This window comes from Pongo pygmaeus, chromosome Y (assembly GCF_028885625.2).
Source record: "Pongo pygmaeus isolate AG05252 chromosome Y, NHGRI_mPonPyg2-v2.0_pri, whole genome shotgun sequence".
Lineage (NCBI taxonomy): Eukaryota > Metazoa > Chordata > Mammalia > Primates > Hominidae > Pongo > Pongo pygmaeus.
Genome location: NC_072397.2, coordinates 33206629 through 33226353, shown reverse-complemented (window position 1 = coordinate 33226353; position 19725 = coordinate 33206629). Strand labels below are relative to the sequence as shown.

At 33.5% G+C, this 19725-nt stretch overlaps 1 non-coding gene across 1 annotated transcript; it reads left to right on the top strand.

Annotated features, from left to right (window-relative positions):
- The first annotated feature begins 9931 nt into the window (after positions 1 to 9931).
- On the top strand, positions 9932 to 10091 carry LOC129026010 (U1 spliceosomal RNA). The gene has a single exon (XR_008497395.1). It is a non-coding gene; the product is annotated as a U1 spliceosomal RNA (small nuclear RNA).
- The last annotated feature ends 9634 nt before the right edge of the window (positions 10092 to 19725 follow it).

Genomic DNA, 19725 nt, shown 5'->3' with positions numbered 1-19725 from the left:
TGGCTTTGGACAGCAGAAATGTATTGCCTCATTTCTGAGACCCACTGTCTACAATCAAGTTGTCAGTGGTGCCATGCTTCCTATGCAGGTCTTAAGGTAAGAACCTTTTTGTTTAATCTCCCAGTTTCTGGAAGTTCCCTGGCTTGCAGCAGTGTAACTCCAGTCTTCCTGTGTCATTTTTCTCCCTGTGTATATCTCCAAAAGATCCTTTTTTCTAAATACACTTGTGGATTTGTTAGGGGCCTACCCTACTGTAAAATGACACCATTTGAAATAACCATGTCTTCATGTAACCTTTCCTTCCAAATGAAGACAAATTCTGTGGTACTGTTCACTTGGGATGTCAACAAAGGAATTTTGGAGAGAATACACTTCAATGCATAACTGAGGTGTCATTTTAAAATTAGGTTTTGAAAGAAAGAATTAGATATAATGAGAAAACAGACCTTTTGTATGTCTCTTGAAAATAACAAAAAAAGCAAAGTCAAACTTTACTATTTCTGCACAAGAAAACCATCCACAGAATTTACAGAATTAAATGTTTACTGTCTTCATTCCTTGTGGGTAAGTTAATCCGTTGTTGCTCACACAGTCATTTATGAGTATCATCATCTGCGGCAGTTCATAGTTCATTCTGCTCTCGACCTCATAGATGAGAACATGTGGCTTTTGATCAACATGTTCTTGAAAAGTGGGGGCAACTCCAGCAAGTGGTTTGTGTCCGCATTCTTTATTCAGGACATAATTTTACCTTTTTAGTAAAGTTATTTAACTAATGTTTGGGTTCACAAACTAGAAGATGATGGAAGACAGGTGCCAGGCTCTGAGATTGTACACTTCACAATTTGTATTAATATAAATGTTTCCATTCATGGGACTACTTTTGTTTTGTTAAGGACAAAATATTTTATTGAATAGCTAATTTTAAAACTAAGTCTCATATCGACCAAAAAGTTCATCTGAATAATATCAAGGGTGATGCTACTTTATTTTGTAGTTAGTTTTTCACTTAGAATGCTTACATTCTCTTTCTGGTAAAAGTAAGCTAATTTTAAACCCAGTTAAAGTATTCAAATCTTTCATCACAAATACATGGCCTTTGAATAATTTGAGGAATATCGTATCAATGACCTGGTTGCTTTTTTAAATTATTATTTCTAAGAAAACCATTGCCTTAATTACGTCACATATGAGAATTATTATCCTTCATGGCATAAGGCAAGAGGATGGAATAAATCACTTCTGTACTGATGTTTATGATTTACATATGAAATTAGGGCATGTTCTATAATTTTAAAAATCTGATGATAGAAAAAAAATTTGATCTTTATCAGGAAATTGGCCTTTTGAAGTAACTCCCTTAGGCTGCACAGCTTACCTTTCAGGCCACATTTTCTCATCATGCAAGGAAGCAACTTGATAGAAAAGTAAATAAAAATGGAATCTGAAATGTTTCCATCTACTTTCCATCTACTTTCAAATAAAATGCTGTGCTAAAAATAGAGATCATGACCTGGAAGGAACTAAGTTTTCTGTGATCAAATAGTCATTCAAGAAGAATGTTGCAAGTTGTATATTTGGTTCGGTTTTTTATTTATGATTTTATTGTTGTTGTTAGGAAGTCTCACTCTGTTGTCCAGATGAGTTCAATGGCATGAACCTGGCTCACTGCAACCTTTTCCACCAGAGTCCAAGTGGCTCTTCTGCCTCATTGCCTGTAGTATATGGGACTACAGGACCCAACACCGTGTGTGATTTTTTTAGTATTTTTAGTAGAGATGGGATTTCACCATGTTAGGAAGACTGGTGTCAAACTCCTGACCTTAGGTGATTTACCTGCCTCTGATTTCCAAAGCCCTCAGATTACAGGCATGAGCCATGGCGACTGTCCCAGGTAGTTGATTTAAATGTAACAATCCAAAAATAAATGTCACAGTCAAGATATGATAGATAGATTTAAAACTAACATATTCTGCAGTTGGAAATGAAATGTGATAGCACATACATTCACATTAATTCTTTTATACATTTAGAGATATTATAAAAATGTATAGGCAGTGTACACAGGAGTATTTAAGAAGCCAAGGAAACACATGTATGGTGCTAAGTGTTGCATATATGCTTCTGCCAGTGGTTAGGAATAGTGGTCCTTCTGATTATTTCCTTTCCGTCAGAGAGTAAACCATTGATACGTATACTTGGAAAAAGTTGTCAGTCAGTTTTCAGGAGAGTTGTCAGAAAAAAGCCAGGATTACATTAACATTTGTATTCATCCTTTTAGATGCATCAAAGGTCTCTGTTAAAGCAATAAAAAAATGAACAGACCATGGATACGTATTCATATCAATGTAGTACTTTGGTCATGGCAGTGCTTTATTTGTATTATATATTGGAATTCTTAGTAATGCTTGTTTTGTGGGTGAAGGCAAGGTGGAGGAAGTCACAGAACTTTTATAAAAAGTTTAGAATTGCCCTGGGCATGGTGGTTCATGCCTCTAATCTCAGTATTTTGGGAGACAGAGATGATACACCACAGCAGGCTGGGAATCATCTCTTTGTTCCTATAACAAGATCTTACTGTAAAATAGGTAATGTCCATTGAAAACCAGGTTATACAACTGTTCTAATGCTAAGCACTTGAATAATTTTGTTCCATTCTGAATTAACGTTAAGCATGTAATTCTAAGCTTTTGTCTTGTGTCCTTGTGTGAAATAGCTACCATCATTTTTACCCCACTTATTTAATTTTTACAATAAAGTATTTGTTCAAGGTTGTGGTGGTTTAACATTCATTTTTAAAGTGCTGCCAAACACAGCAGTTTTGTTCTATTTCCCTTATTGGTAGTACCCAAACTAATATGATGTCTTTACCTGTTAGGTAGCACTCATATTAAAACAAACTAAATCCCAGAGCTATGGGTGCAGAAAAAGGTAAGACTCATCTAGAAATCTGGGAGTAATTTCAGGAAGCACATATTTTTTAATATGGTTGTTCCTGCCCTCAATGAGCATATAATCCTGAGGATTATGATGAAATCCAACCAAGAGCAGCAGGGTGAGTGAGAATAGGAAGACATGGCCCAGCTGCATGACAGTGGCACTCTGAAAATAACCTTTCCTCCAGGCTAATGTAGGTGATGTAGGAGCTAGTAATCCACATCCTGGATGTATATTAGTAAAGTTAAGTGACAAATTTCATGTGTGGCCAATTCTTTGAAGGAGCTGGAAGGAAAGTGGAGTATTAAGTGAGACCTCCTATGTTGGCTGCAGAGAACAGTATTACTGGCATGAAGCTGCGAAGAAGAGCACTGCCGCACATGAGTAGAAATATCAGCTGGTAGATAGGAGCTGATCATGAGGAAAAATAAGCTGGCAAAGCTTGGATCTAGTAGGCAATGTCCTTTGAAGGCTCTTTAACATGAGGAAAGAATGAAGTCAGTATTAAAATCAGGCTCCCTTAGCACATGTACATTAGCACAAAGTTTGTTGTCTGCTTTAGTGCTCCAAAAGTGATCCAGAAGAAATGTGCATATGGAGTTTCATTCTCTTGTCATAGCTGAAATTTCCTAGGATACTTCCTTTGGCATGGACAGAGATATTGTCAATCTCTGTTTTCCTCATGCTATACTTGTGATCTTTAACTTTTCAGTAACTTCAACACTTCCTGGTTGTTGGTCCAGAGTTCTAGAAAGCACTGACTGTCCAGACACCACCTTTCACTGGGTACCACACTGGGGCATTTCTCTACTTATCAATTTACTACCCGGCATGACTTGTTTATTGCAATAAAAGTTACATGGTGTTGTCTTAATATAAAAGTGAAAACTTAGGTTTGTACAGAAACCTAAATAGTTTTGTTCTAAGATAAGAAACAGTAGGAATGTTTTATCTTCAAGTAGGAAACTTTCCCCAAATATGAAAGTTAACAAAAATATTTATTTAATTGGAATGGTATTGTTATTTTGTATCCTCTACTCACCACTCTATAATTATTACTTATGTTATTAAATGCACATTTGTCTATTCTTCAAGATCTGTAGCTAGCCTTTTTCCATAAACTGAACTCTCTCTATGGAAAAGCTTTCCATTCTTAGCTTGCAACTAGCTGGATATATGACAGATTGTATGGAGCAACGTCTGTACCACTGGGAACTACACTTCCTTCAAACTGTGGAGCATCATCTATGGTTCTTCTGTTCAGGGTGACTCTGCAGCTGCTTCTGACTGCTCCTGTTGCCACACTCACCACCTGCTTTGTTCTCCTACCATTTTCTATTTTATTTTTTATCAAATGTTTCCAGATGACAATATTGGGTGGGGCCAGGAAGAGAAATGTTTTGATGTAAGTGTTCAAAACTCCACTCCCTATATGACAGCCACTTCCCCTCACCCAGCATGTCCTTTGATACCTCTGTCACTCCCCAGTGGCAAGTCTCATCCACATTCAGTCCAAGCTTCGGTTAGCTTCCATAGAATCAGATAGTTACCGACTGCACAGAATGTGAACATCCACAAGAGGCCACAATTTGCTTTATTAAGTCTGACCATTGTAGCAAGGACTTTTTTGAAACAAACATAAATTCCTTGAGAGTAAATCACTAAACAATGTTCAGTAATAGAGGAGACACTAAGTAAATACATGGCCTAATAAAGATGTCTTGATTTACCCTCTGACAAGGTACAATCCTTCTTAGTATTTCCTCTGAGAGTGATAAGTTTAGCTTGTGTCTTGTGTGAAAAAGGAATGTTTTAACTTCAACTAGTAGGCTTTCCACAAGGGTGAAGAAAGTAACACAAATATTAACTATCCCATTAGTGGAATTGTAACTTTGTATCCTCTACAGACACATTATATTTCTTAAATAAGTTATCAAATGCAGATTTGTCTTCTCTCCATGTTCAGCGGTTAGCCTTTTTCTTAAAACTGAACTCTGGCTATGGAAAGGCTTTTTATTCATGGAGAGCTTGAATTTAGCAGGAAGTGTGACAGACTGTATGAAGCAACCCTTGTGCCACTGTTGGCCCTCCCTCCTCCTGGGGCTCTGAAACATGATATATGGTGGCAGAAGCTCATGAATGGCATACAAATGATGGAGTAATTGCTACTGAGAATAATTCTAATGATATGTAGAATGAAAGTAAACAAGGCTAAGTCATTTTGAAAAGAATAAAGAAGTAAATTAAATAAGAATGCATTACAAATATGGTAGATTCTAATCTTTCGTATCTAACATTATTGTTTCACCAAGAATACAATGCTAATTGCAAAAAACTCATGTACACATAAAAAGTATTATCTGATTTTTCCAGGAAAAAAATCCGAGTATAAATTCTATCATAGTCAATTTTCTTATTTTAATTATAATTAAAGTCTTGGTCATCTCATTTATTAGCTCCCTAATTTACATACGTAAATCAAAGAAACATTTTCAGTAAACCATTACAGTTTATAAATGTAAGGTGCCACTATTGAGAAAATATATTCCTCCTCCACGAGTGGATTTTTCCCATCTCCCATCAACTAATGACAGCCATATACACTTGTTGAATTTTATTAGTAAGTAATACACTGCTACAAACACTAATTCTCTTCTCCATGTCCATGTTGATTTTGTGAATATGTGTGAGTTGGTTAGAATGCATCAGCCTTATCTCTAACATTCAACAGCAAGATGAGCTAGAGATCACATTTATATGAATGATTGACTCTGACAATTAGCAAATCATTTTAAGTAACTTGTTAAAATCTCAAATATTTTATTATCTAAAATTAAATTCTATGGTCACACATTTCTGTAATGAAAGTATTTTTTGTATTATTAATATACACCTTCAGGAGAAAATAAATTTTACCTTTTACTCTTCCTGCTCTGACCACCTCTGTACTTTCTTTTTCTCAGCCTAGCCTGACTACATCTGAGATGTTGGGATAATTTTATTAGAGTAGGAGCATATATTATACAACATAAATACCATATTTATTTTAAATGTAAAAGTATCAAACCTAAGAATTCACAAAAAAATTGTTTTGCACAATTTAACTTGAGATTTTAGTTGCTCATACACAACACATGGTTGATTTATGATATAACCTAAGTTTAATTTTAATTGCCAAGGTTCAGTATACATTTATACATCTTAAGGCATTTAGGTATTGTGTTTTAAGTTTTAGGAATTATGGCGTTTGAGAAAACTGAGTCAACACATTTGCATCACTTTGTGTACCATTCCCTGTAAGGCCCGCAAAAGTACTCAAGAATCAAACATATTAACGTTTCTATAAGAGAAATGGTTATTCCCTTTAAGGGTGAAGTGTACATGAATGCAGACTGAAACAGCATCTCTCAATTAAGTCTTTATTGCATCAGATATAGATTTACATACAAATCTTATTTTAAAAAGTCTTGCTTAATTGAGCTTTTTGAATTTCAGATAAAATAATTTGAATCTGTCTTAATTATTATTTTGAAAATACTGTACTGAATAAACAGCCCAGGTGGGATACATAGCATCATAATAAACAAAAAAAAATACAATACAAAGTGATCTTCTGCCTATTATAGGGCATATGTGACTTAGATTTGGAGAGTAGAAAGCATCTTGCAGTTGAAAAGGGTTGCTTTGTTAAGTTGATTTTTTTTTTTAAGTAGACAGTGGGTACAGACTAAGTATTGACATAACTTGGCTTTTTAGCAATTTTGTGAGATATTCAGTGTGACTTGATAAACCATCAGAGGATAACAAGTGGCACATATTAGTAACATCTCACTGGCTATAGCATAGAAAATTTCACAATAGACCACAGGAAGGAAGTGTTCAAAATTATCTGTAGCAAAAGATTGTGGGTGGTCTATATTAGAAAAGCTGGCAATGTAGAACTTATGTGTGCACAGATTTGTGAGCTCTTAATGAGTTAGAATAGGCAGGTGTTAGCAATTGGATATTTGAGAAAGTGGAGTAGGAAAGAGATGTTAACACCTATGTCCTGGATGTGATTTGATAAGCTAAGAGAATAGTAATGCCATTTACTGATAGAAAAAAATGAACCCGTTTGAGCAGATTGCCTTTTAGAAACATATGGGACACCAAATAAAAAATTGTAATGGGGAGTTGGATACATATGTCCAGAATTTGGAATCATCTGAAAGCATACATGTGTTGCTACAGAAGTAACAATGAAAAACAGTCATAGAAAGTAATGTCCCAGAATGGAAACTTTTTTAAAAAGTTAATGTTATCATGGCAGACAATATTAAGTTATCCAAAAGCAATCCATAGCCTCTAAGTAGTTAGTTTAATCAGTATGTAAGAAGAGTTTTTTCTTTTTTATTTATTATTACTATTATTTGTGTGTGTGTGTGTGTGTGTGTGTGTGTGTGTGCATTGTGTGTAAGAGGAATTCTCGCAGTCACCCAGGCAGGAGTGCAGGAGTGGAATCGCGGCTCACTGAAACCTCCGCCTCCTGGCTTCAAACAATTCTCTGCATCAGCCTCCTGAGTAGCTGGAATTAAAAGTGACCGCCACCATGCCTAGCTAATTTTTGTATTTTTAGAAGAGATGGGGTTTCGCAATCGTGGCCAGACTGGTTTCAAGAAAAATGATAATTTTAAAGAACTATGTTTATGCTAAACACAGATCTTGAGCATTCTTCTAGAATTCTTAGTTGCATCATCTGCAGTAAAATAAACCTAAGAACTGCACCAGAATTAGTGTTCCAACTCTGCCAGGAGATTCAAAGTTTTACTGTTATAGGATTCTAGAAACAATCATACTATATATTGGGAAGCTCTATACACACATACCCACACAAAAACACACAATTTTCACTCAATAGACATTATAATAAGCACAATGAAAACCTGATAATAAAATAAAGTTATTATGAAGCTGTAGAACACAATAATTAAAGGCAAAAGTTAATTTTAAATTTCAAACAACTGAATATTAAATTTTAGCAATTAAATTTTTCTAATTGTTCTTTGGTCCACCATCATAGATTTCAAGCAGATAATAAATGTTGTATGAAAGACATTGAGTTCCTATTGATGGAAATTAATTTATACCATTTTAAAAATTGTTTGTAGTCATATATTGTTTACTATGTAACTTCTTGTATTTGCTTAAAGTAAAGCTAAATCACGTCTTAGTCTCATCTCATCCAGGGAGGTGATTACAGTAAAGGTATACAGGTTGGGTTAATGTGGAAAATAGTCGATATGGATTAATGTGGGTTTCATGTATAAATTTATTATTTTCTTTATTAAGATAAGCTTGAAATGTTTTGTCTAATGAACATTTAGTCTATTCAGTAGGCAGTATTCAACAGATATATATCAGCATCTGCTGAGTACCAACACTGTTCAAGGCAGCAGATAATAATATAGGCAAAGATCTTATTAATCCAAATTTCACAAGAAAACTTTTGATACTATTAATAATGTGGCAAAGGACATGATTTTCACTTTATGAAATTTTTTAAGAGAATAAGATAATGAAATGTGTACTGTTTAAGTGTTACAAGAAGCCTATCCATGTTATTCTTTACCTGAAATTAGATTATAAAAATTACCTTTTTCAAAAGAAATTTATATTATAAATGTTCCTATGGCAAAAAGAAAAAAAACCTGGCCTCTGACTTGGAATAAAATATTATTTTATTAAGTAAAATACATGGTAGAAAGAAAAAAACTATTTTATTTATCTGTCATGTTAATGTCAAAAAAGACAGAAGTCTTTTGTGTGGGATTTTTAATTTTGACTTCTAAGAACAGTAAACAGTTGGCAGTTTAAATATGTTGCATCTTAGCCCACTCTGAAAGAAAATGACTGATCATTAGCAAATCAGGCAAATTTTATTGTTGCCATTGAAAATTGCTTTACTCATCGTGTGTGTTCATTTACTATCAGAATTGAAATCAATTTTGTACTGCCAATTAATATTGCTGTTCTATTATCATGAGATTCTTGCTTTACATTCTAAAATGTTGTCTCTGAAAAATGAGTGGACACCAAGCAAGTTTTGCTTTTTCTTTAAAAAGATAGTCATAAAATGCTACTCGTATTTAGTAAAAATAATGAGGTGAGTGGGACATGGTGGTGCATTTCTCTAATCTCAAGTAGTTGGAAGGCTGAGGCAGGAGTATTCCTTGAACCCTGGAGTGTGAGGCCTCATTGAGTTATGACCTATCATCTTGTCACTGTGGTCCAGCCTGGGCCATGGAGCATAATCCTAAGTATAGAACAAAAAATCGAACTATGAAAAGTAATATAGCATTACAGCTTTTAATTTGTTTGCAGTAATGCATGGATAGTATATTTAGCCAAAACATTTTAAATTGGTAATACACCAAGAGGTCAGACGTTTGGGACAGATTGCTAGCTAGCTCCTCAACTGGCTAAATCTGTAAGAATTGGCAAATTATTTATCCTAACAGCAATTGATTTTTTATTTGTTACATTGATTTACTAATGCTACCCGCTTAGGAAACTAACTCTGATATTAATTACATTACCTCAATAACTTGTTCTTAATGGCACATATTAGACAGTAAAATATTAGCTACTACTAATATTATAAGTTATTTTCATCTGCTTATTTTTAAAGCTCATAGTGCACACGATAAAATTCCAGAAGACCGAGAATGGCTGTTAGATACAATAGAATGCTCTAAGAGTCACTATCAAAAATGAGCATATCAGTGCATAAAATGTATGGTAGGTTTATTTGGCAGTCATTTCATTGTCTATCATACTGTTTTTTCTTATAATTTTGTAGAAGCCTATGTCAGAATTAAGCACTTTTTTAGAAGAGAATAATCATGGATGACTGAAATTAACATTTTAAGCTGATACTGAAAATTATTCTAAATTCTATTACATTTATATTTGTATTTTCTTTCAAAGGCTAATGGAAGTATTAAAAAGAAAATGGATACTTCCCTGCCAGAGAAAATACCATGATCACGAAGGTGGCTTTCCAAGGGAAAGGCCGATCTATGGCACTCTAGATGTGCTGACACATGAGATTTCCCCGAATGTGGGAAACTCAGCTGCATAATTTGCAGAAGTGAAGGACTGTGTTTGTGCTTTCACATGGGAAAAAAAAAAAAGAGAGAAAAGAAAATTGAGTCATTTAGTGGATATAGAAAATGGAAAGAAAACCATATACTGGAAACAATTCTATATGCCTACAAAAATTGGTGACCTCCAGTACAAAACAATAAAACATCAAATGGTTATTTCTTAGAAAGATCACATAGTGCTAGGATGACTCTTGCAAATGCTTGAGAACTTTGTCCAGATGAGGTGTCTGGGGGAAGCCTCCAAAAGGCAGCAGATAAATCTGGGAAAAAGAAAAGTAATTTTTAAATGCATAAGCCAATGTTTGTGTATTAACATTGCCCTTAAAAATATTTATTTTGTGAAATGATTAGAATTGGTTTGTTTGTTCTTAAAAAGTAGTTTCCTTTTGGAAGCAACTTGTGTGAAATGGCCTAAAAATTATGTAGCTAAAATAATTCAGATTTTTTCCTAAATTCTAAATCATTTGCAGGAATTGTAAAAATGTTATACATATCAGCTTTCTTGCATTTCTTGAGTTTATTCTAATGAAGAAAATAAAATATAAGGTATAAAGTTACTTTTATAATCAAACTGTCAATCTTTTTAAATATTTATAATTTGGAGACAGTTGACCACGATGTTTAGATGGGCATAAGACCTCCCCAACAGAAGATGCTCCATTATATCCTCATTCAACAGGTGCTATGTATCAACAGGCTAAATAATAATAACAATTTTCTTTTTGAAAACTCATTTTGATGATTTACTTATATTGTCTTCAATTATTATTTTATTACATATTTTGTAACACATCAGCTGTGACTGAAAATTTAAAAAAAAAATTTCTAGGACAGCTTTGGCAAGATGATTGGAAGAAGAATAGTTTAAGTAGGGTCATGTTTTATTTTACCCTTGTGATATTTTCTTTGTAATTAGGTACAACCTTGTCCTAGTTCATAAAAATGTGTGATATTTCAGTAAGAGCATAAAGTAATTTATTTAGTCTTTCTCAAATTCCAGTGGCAGTAAAACTTAACAATTTTACCAACTTTAATACAAAATTTACTGTAAAAAACAAATAATGAGCAAAATATATATAGAATCAATTTATGAGCTCTTCTAATTTAAAACAAATATTTGTGTTAAAATATTCTGGGAAGATTAGCCACAATGTGAGTAATGCAGTTTTCTTTTCTCTTTTCTCTTTTCTTCCCTCTTTTCTTCCTTTCCCTTTCCATTTCTGTTCCTTTCTTTCTTTTTCTTTCTGTCTTTCCTTCTTTCCTTCCTTCTTTCTTTCTTTCTTTCTTTCTTTCTTTCTTTCTTTCTTTCTTTCTTTCTTTCTTTCTTTCTTTCTTTCTCCCTTTCTTCTTTTCTTTTGTTTGCTCTTTTGATAGAGTTTCACATTGTTGCCCGGGCTGGAGTGTAATGGCTGTGATCTTGGCTCACTATGACTTCCACCTGCGGAGTTCAAGTGATTCTCCTGTCTCATCCTCCGAAGTAGCTGGGATTACAGGCATGCATCTGTATTTTTGGTAGAGACCGTGTTTCACTGTGTTAGCCAGGGTGGTCTGGATCTCCTGAACTCACAATCCACCCACCTCGGTCTCTCAAAGTCCTGGGATTACAGGTGCTGAGTCATTGCACCAGGCCAGGTTAATCATTTAAAGCCTGTCTTGTGCTGTAACATATAGCATGACTTCTCATCAAGTTCATGTAGCCAAGGGATGAAATTACCTAAATTACAGCAGTTGCCCAGAATAACAGCTGTATTGCTCAGAAACCTTATTTTTTATCACCAGAAACAATACAAAGTGGGGGAAAATGTAAAAACAAGTAGATTTTCATGGTACACGTTCTTCCCATTTAATGTTTAATAGTTTAATTTCTTGTTGAGATAAAGATTATGGACATATTTTTAATAGAATGTCTGAAATATTAAAACCAATATAAACAATTTTCATATGTCACAATGTGTGGAGCATAGTAGATTACATTTTTGTGCTTGGGGCACTTTTGTGGTAGAATTTATTAAGTGATGCTTCTAAAATTTGGTTTCATCTAATCCCAGTGAAGTGCATATTATCAGAATCCACAGTACCTTCAAGTACCTTTGCGCCAAGATTTCTGACTGCTTTGCTAGCCAGTCACAATTTTCCTTGAAAGCAGTAAGTCTCCTAGTTTATTTCTATATTATGTTAAAGCTTTTGTTGTTAGATGTAGGGTTTACTGAAGATATAAGAACCTTCTCATTTTAAATAATTCATATAATTTTTTATTTGATTTAATATCTCAATGCCCATTGTGGGAAACAATACAATATGAAGTGTGTTGCATAGCTTGAGGAACAGCAATTTGTTCAGATTGGTTAGAATATACTATGTTTTTAATTTTTTATAGTACATAAGCAGTAGCATCAACCACTATGAATGCAAAATACAATCTACATTTGTCAAGACCTATAAATATACCATCAGGTCTACTGATATTGGTACATTGTAATCCAACTATGTTATGGCCCTTCCTATTTGGCCTATTGCTGTTTGCAGTCTATGTTTCTCTTCTGGCCTAGACTTTGATTCTGGAATTTCTGTCCCTTAGAGAGTGTAAGAGAAATATGTGTAGATTAATCTTATCTCTGCATTACTGCAGCATCTCTATAAGTTTGCTACCTCAAGTGATTGCATCATGTTGTCCAGGTTCTAATAACCTCCCAATCATCCTGGAGAGGATTCTTCAAATGGAAGTCAACATATCCTTCTTTAATGTACCACTTAAATTATTACTATTAAGCAGATTCCAGGATGTGACTCAGCCCATTGAAAGTCCATGTGTCACATACTGCTATCTGCTTGAAAGTCCAGTTTTCTATTGTTCAAATGGCCAGAATATTGACTACTACTTACTACTAATGAATTCAAATATTTGCCTCTATAAATTAATGGTTTAATGTTTTTAATCATTCATTTAAAAAAAACAGCATGCAGTTTAATCATTGAGCTAATTTGCTCATTCCATCTTCAATTTGTCTTTACATTTCTGTTCTCTATGAAAGCCTGCCAATAGGACATTGTTCATCCACCTTGAAACTTCCATTCATCAACCAAGCATGTTGTTGTTGTTAATCAGGAGCTTTTTAAAGGGCATTGCCCATCTAAGAGTGAGATCCAGTAATCCTGAGGTGGTTCCAAACTTGATGCTAGAAACTACCAGACTACTTGCTCTTGAACAGGATGAGCATCTCCTTCCCTGGTAACATTTTACCCTATAAGGCCATCTTTTATGGCATTTTTGAAGTCTTCTGAGCACTTCCTCATTAGATTATTTCCTTAATTTGCCCAACACATTATAGGTGTTGCAAGATTTATAATTATTATATGATCTTCAGTCAAAGAAGCAGTCTCAACACCAAGGCAAGACAAGCTAGTAATTATCTATCCAATGGTGCATATTGTTTCATGGCATCCAGGAGTGCCCTGGACCACAATTTCCAGCTCATGCTAAAGCATGTGTAGGCTTTCTGCCATGACCTCCATCTGCCCAAGAACATGTTGAAAGTACTTCTAAAACCAGAATTTGGATCACAAAGACCCAATGTGTACAGAGAAAGAGCATTTTACCATTCAGAAGTGGTCAGATGTAGTGAAATTTCTTATTTAAATATACCATAATTTATTGGTTTTTAAATTAGTAAATTATAATTTTACATATTTACAAAGTAGAACTATCATTTTTATGCATGCACACAATGAGTTATGATCAAATTTTTAAATAGCATATTGGTAATTTCTATATTAATAATTTGGGACATTTATGACATATTTGTTTAAACAACTTTCCACATCTAAACTTCTAGTTATTTTGAAATCTATAATAAATTATTCATATCAATATTCTCCTTCCTATACAATCAAACTTTAGATCCTATTCCTTCTAACTGTATTTTTACCCATCAACTCACTCACTTATTTGTTTGCTCAATATCTTTCACAGCCTATGATAATCTGTCATTCTATTCTCTACCTCCATGAGATCAACTTTGTTATTTCTCACATATGAATAAAACCACGCAATCCTTGTCTTTTATGTTACCTTTGACTTAACATAAGTCCCTTATATGAAGCCTTTTTCTGAGTAATGTTTAGTTATTATATTGAGGTTTTTATAAAACTGAAATAGTCACTTACTTAAAATTTACCTTAACTGTTACCAAAATTCCTTGGGTATATAGGACTGTAGTTTGTAAACAGCTAAATGAACAAAGATGTCTTGAAGCCATCTTAGGACACTAACATTGTGCTGTTTTCTATCTCCTGTCTTACTTAAAGACCAAAAGAAATCAGTAATGCACTAATTTAAATTTATAAATACAAGGGCAGAAGTTACAACAAATACCAAAAGTTAATGAATAAAATGATATGCTGTTTATACTCCTCATTTTAAAAGCACTTAATTTATTTTTTAATTTTTATGATTATTGCTTATTTCAAACATGGGCTATTATAACTGAGTTGACATAAAAGTTATTATAAAAGAGCAATAAAATAATAATGTACACTGGACGTAATATAGTAAAGTTTGGTCAAGTAGGCAGGAGTAAAGACAAGTGAGTCTTCTGCCATGAGTAACTTTGGGGAAATAAGTACATTTTGAGGAATAAGTTACTTAGTCTTTCTAGGATTCAGTATCTTCTTTTGAGAATAATGCATTTTCCAAATAACATAAGATTATTTACATGATTAAATCAGAATTATTAACACTCAATAAATGTACCTATTAACCTCAGGTGTGGATGGAAGGCGAGCATAGACAGAAGCTCCAAAAGTCAAAGCATGGTTATAGCCATAAAGCAAAATACAGTTTGTATTTCAAGTATCTAAGACACTTCTGCATGCTTTTAATTGTGTCTTAGGTTTGTGACAAAGAAAGAAACAATACCCACTTCCTGCTTTGGAGAAGCTGATTGCATAGACAAAGAGAATTGAACAATGAGAACACATGGACACTGGAAGGGGAACATCACACTCTGGGGACTGTTGTGGGGTGGGGGAAGGGGGAAGGGATAGCATTAGGAGATATACCTAATGCTAAATTTTGAGTTAATGGGTGCAGCACACCAGCATGACACATGTATACATATGTAATTAACGTCCACATTGTGCACAAGTACCCTAAAATTTAAAGTATAATAATAAAAAAAAAGAAAAAGAAACAAGGCAGATATACGTGCCACAGTACGTTGCCAAGACAACATAAAGCACAAGCAACCAAGTCCAAAAGTAAGATATCTAATTTGCAATTTTATATTCTGCCTATTTCATTTGCTTCTTGCTGGTATGACTAAACATCGCTATATGTGTTAAATTCAACACCCTACGGGTCATACGGGATATAGTACAAGAACTTACATTACAATTTTTCTTCCAATAGTGGCTGTTAACCAAGTATTGGTGAACATCCCATATGAAGACTAATAAAAGTAAAGCTACCACGACTGTGATGCTTGGATGATATAATTTACTGGATCTAGCAAAGAGAAAGAAAGTGTGCATTTTGTAATCCTATAAATGATAAGTGATGAGAAACTAGTAGCTGAAAGACACATGATTTCTGCCCACTTAAAGGAAAAAAATGAAGAAATTGTAGGAGAACCATTTACGACACTTAAAATATTCTAATTTTTAAATTTAGTTTGTATCAATATCTATACAGAAAAGTAAAAAAAAAATCATAACTATAATAAAGAGCTTCAGTATAAACATTACCAAAATTTAGATATCCCATATTCTCTGATTTGGAGGTGTATCTTAAATAGGTCACCTGCCACTATGATCTAACTTTTTTACCGCTTTATTTTCAAATGAATACTTTTCATAGGCAGTTTGATGATAATTCTTAACTAATATTTTTTACAAGTTCCCATAACATAATTTGAAGTAGAAATTGGTTTCTTTAGCAGAAAAAGTTCTCATTTGAGAAAAATATAGAGAGAATTTTTAAAAAGCACAGCTTATGAAACAGATAAAATAAATATGTCAGTCATAGTATCTCAGAGATTTTAGCCATATTATGAAGAAGAACTTCCGGCATAATTCTTTTAAAGTACAGTAATTTCTGAGAGAAAGCAGTAGCTGCTATCCAAATCTTCAAAGTAATAGTAATTAATAATTAGAATTTACCTAATTGTTCTGCTTCTCATCTTTGAAAAATCATTGTCTATATTTTTACCTATGCATTCAATTGCAAGAATACTGTTTCTGGTGGAAACTATTTATATATATAATATATATATATAAGACTATACATATAAAATAATAAACTATATTATATATAGTTACATATATTATTTATAACTATATATAATATATAAAACTATATATATTATATATAGATATGTATATATAATTTATATAATATATGATAGATGCTTATATATTATATATAATATGCATATATATGTGGCTGTTGGATCACAGAATTCATATGACAAGTAGCACCAGTGTTTTTGAGTCCCACAAGTTTTTCTGGTGGGTGAGATATAAGAGGGAGCAGATATTCCCACTCAAAAAGTGCTCACAACCTGGGATAAGAAGGAAAAATAATGCTTGTAGTAAGAAAATAATTCTGTTCACTTTCCTTTCCATCAAGTGACAAATTAATATTAACAACAACTCATTTATCAATACAGCCATTTTGGAAGGAATATTTTAAATTTTGATATTAACAACAATTCAAGTGACTATACCGATATTTAACTACAGAACCCCTAGGTCCACATTTTAATGACATTATATCTGTTTGTTTTTTTAAAAAATGTTTTGTTTAGAAAATATCTTTTGATTATATACATTTACTATGTCAATGCAACTGTAAATAAATTAACAAAATATGTGTTTTTATAAAGGAAACTCTTCGTTCTACATAGATCCCTCAAGACAAATAAAGATCTGACCTTTTAAGCAGTGAGTTTGTCTAGAAACTTCTGCAATTTGCTAGAAAATACACTCACACAGATAAAAACATAAACAAATACAATTTCACCATTTTCCAATTAAATATCTGTACAGAATGTGTTGTTAATTGTATTCTTAACCCCCAGTTTTCTCTTGAAATGAACTAAATTTTATCATTTGTTAATTTACTTATATGACTTCCCACCCTGAGTTTCAGTTCTGTGTAAGATTTGAACATTACTACTTACTTTGTTGGACAGAGGGGGACATTTAGAAGTAATAAAATTCACTCAAAATTTCTCTTCTCACATTATGATTTTTAAAGCCATACTTCTCTTAGACTTTAAATAAAATAACATTAAGCAACTTCAAGGCTTGGTTTATTCAAATATTTCTCATGAATACATTTTAAATATAAACACTTTGTACCCTTAAATTCGGCTTCTTTTTACACTAAGCTTTCAGTATTTTTCAACATATGATTCAATAAAACTCAGTTTAGTGACCAACACCAAGTATAAGGGAACACTTAAGAAATGCATATATTTTTAATTTAATATTGTCTGACATAAATGATTTAAATATATACCTGATGGCTACAAAATATTAAACTAGTTGATCGAAAACAAACAAAACAAAAATGAGATAATTTTTTTCTAAATGAAAATAGACTTTCAAAGTAAACTACTATTAATGAACAAAAACAGCTTTATAATTTAAAAACTCACTAGATATTGCTTTGTCTATGTAATATATTGCATTCAATTTCAGGAGTTTTAGACCAGGCTATCCAACATGGCAAAACTCAGTGTGTGTTAAAAATGTCAAAAAAAAGAAAAAAAAAAAACACTGCCAATTGGGCTGGCAGGTGCCTGAGGTCCCAGCTACTCAGGAGGCTGACTCAGGAGAATTGCTCAAACCCGAGAGGCAGAGGTTGCAGTGAACTGATATCCTGCCACTCCAGGTTGAGCAACAGAGCAAGATTTAATCACATCCCAATCACATGCCAAAAATAAAAAAAATAAAATAAGAAAAGATCAAATTAACGGTGAATGCATTAGTTATTGTTTATGCAGGTTCACCTGAGCAAAGAGAAAAATCCATGTACTGATGGAACTTACATTTTCACTTTAGTGGAAAGTAATGACAACATCTAGTGATTTTATTTTTATGTAAGAAGGATAAGGATTTTGGGTTCATTTATAAGCAGGTGAATAGTATAAGCTCAAAGGAGATTTGAGCAAACTTCTTGAAACAACAAGGAGCACAAAACCGCTGAAGTCATAGTATATACTGAGGCTCTGAACAAGAAAGAGGATGGTAGAAGAAGATATGCAAAAGAGAATGAGAAGAAAATAATATATGGTTGTTTGTTACATTATAAAGACCATGGTTTTAACTTAGGAAAAAGGGAAGCTGCTATTGAATGCTCATAGGTGGAGTTACTTTTTAAGGTAAGGGCAACATTCTATATTTAAATAATAGTGATAGTTGCATAACATTGGGAATATCCTGCAAATCACTGAATGTGTACTTTAAAATGGTTAATTTTATAGTATCTGAGATATACTTCACCTAGTTGTAATAGTGGTAATAGTGTAATACTTGTAATAGTGGAAGGTGGGAGATCAGTAAAGAGGCTGAGTTAATCAGATGAGAAATGTGGATAACCTGTATCTGGGTGACAGCAGGAAAAATAGGGAAAAGTTGTTAGGTTCTGGACCTCTTTTAAAAGGAAAACATGCAGAATTTGAGGATTAATAGAAATGAGGAGATGAAAAGAAAAGTGTCAAGAATGATCTTACAGTTTTAGGCCTTTGCAACAGGATGTAATTACTATCAGGTGAAATGTGATACACTTGGGGGAAGTTGTTTGGAAGGAGCATCTGAATTCAGTGCATAGCCTTGACATCAAATTGCCTGTTAAACATGAGTATGTGCAACACAGTCATATATGATTTGGTCTTTGGTAAGAGGCTGGCTGGAGATAACCATTTGGGATTCATAGTACCATTCAGAAATCCATCTTACAGGAAGAGATAACTGGGAGATTGAGAGCAAATTCATCAGGAATAGCTCAAGGAAGAGGGTGACTAAGAAGTAACTTATATTTGGCCAGGCCTGGTGGATTGCACCTCCAATGCTAGCACTTTGGGAGCCTGAGGCAGGCAGATGGCTGGATCCTAGAAACTCCAGTGCAGACTGGGATACATGGGAGAGACTCCGTTTCTACCAAAATTAGATAGACTGGGTGGCATGTAGTCACAGTCAACCAGGAGGCTGATGTGGAAATATCACCTGAGCATGGGAGTTTGAGGCTGCAGTGAGTTCTTGATCACACCACTGCACTCAAGCTTGGACAACAGAGACAGACCATGTCTCAGTAAACAAACAAACAACAAAGACAAGAAATTAAAAATTATATATATTATATTTGACAAAAAAAGGTGATTATTTTAAGTATAGTATATTTGGTAGACTGTTGGGGAAGAGGGCCTGACTGGTAAGGTAAGTGGAATTTTTAAATGAGAGCATATTATCAAAGGAAAAAATATTCACCTGAAATTCAATGTAACCTTTTAAATTTAGCAGTTAGGGTGTCACTCATGGCCTTTGAGAAAGGACTGTGACTTCATTGTTGTGGGATAAAACCTGAGACAGAATATGAACTGATGGAAATAAAATAGCTAATAGAATTTCTCTGTTAAAATTA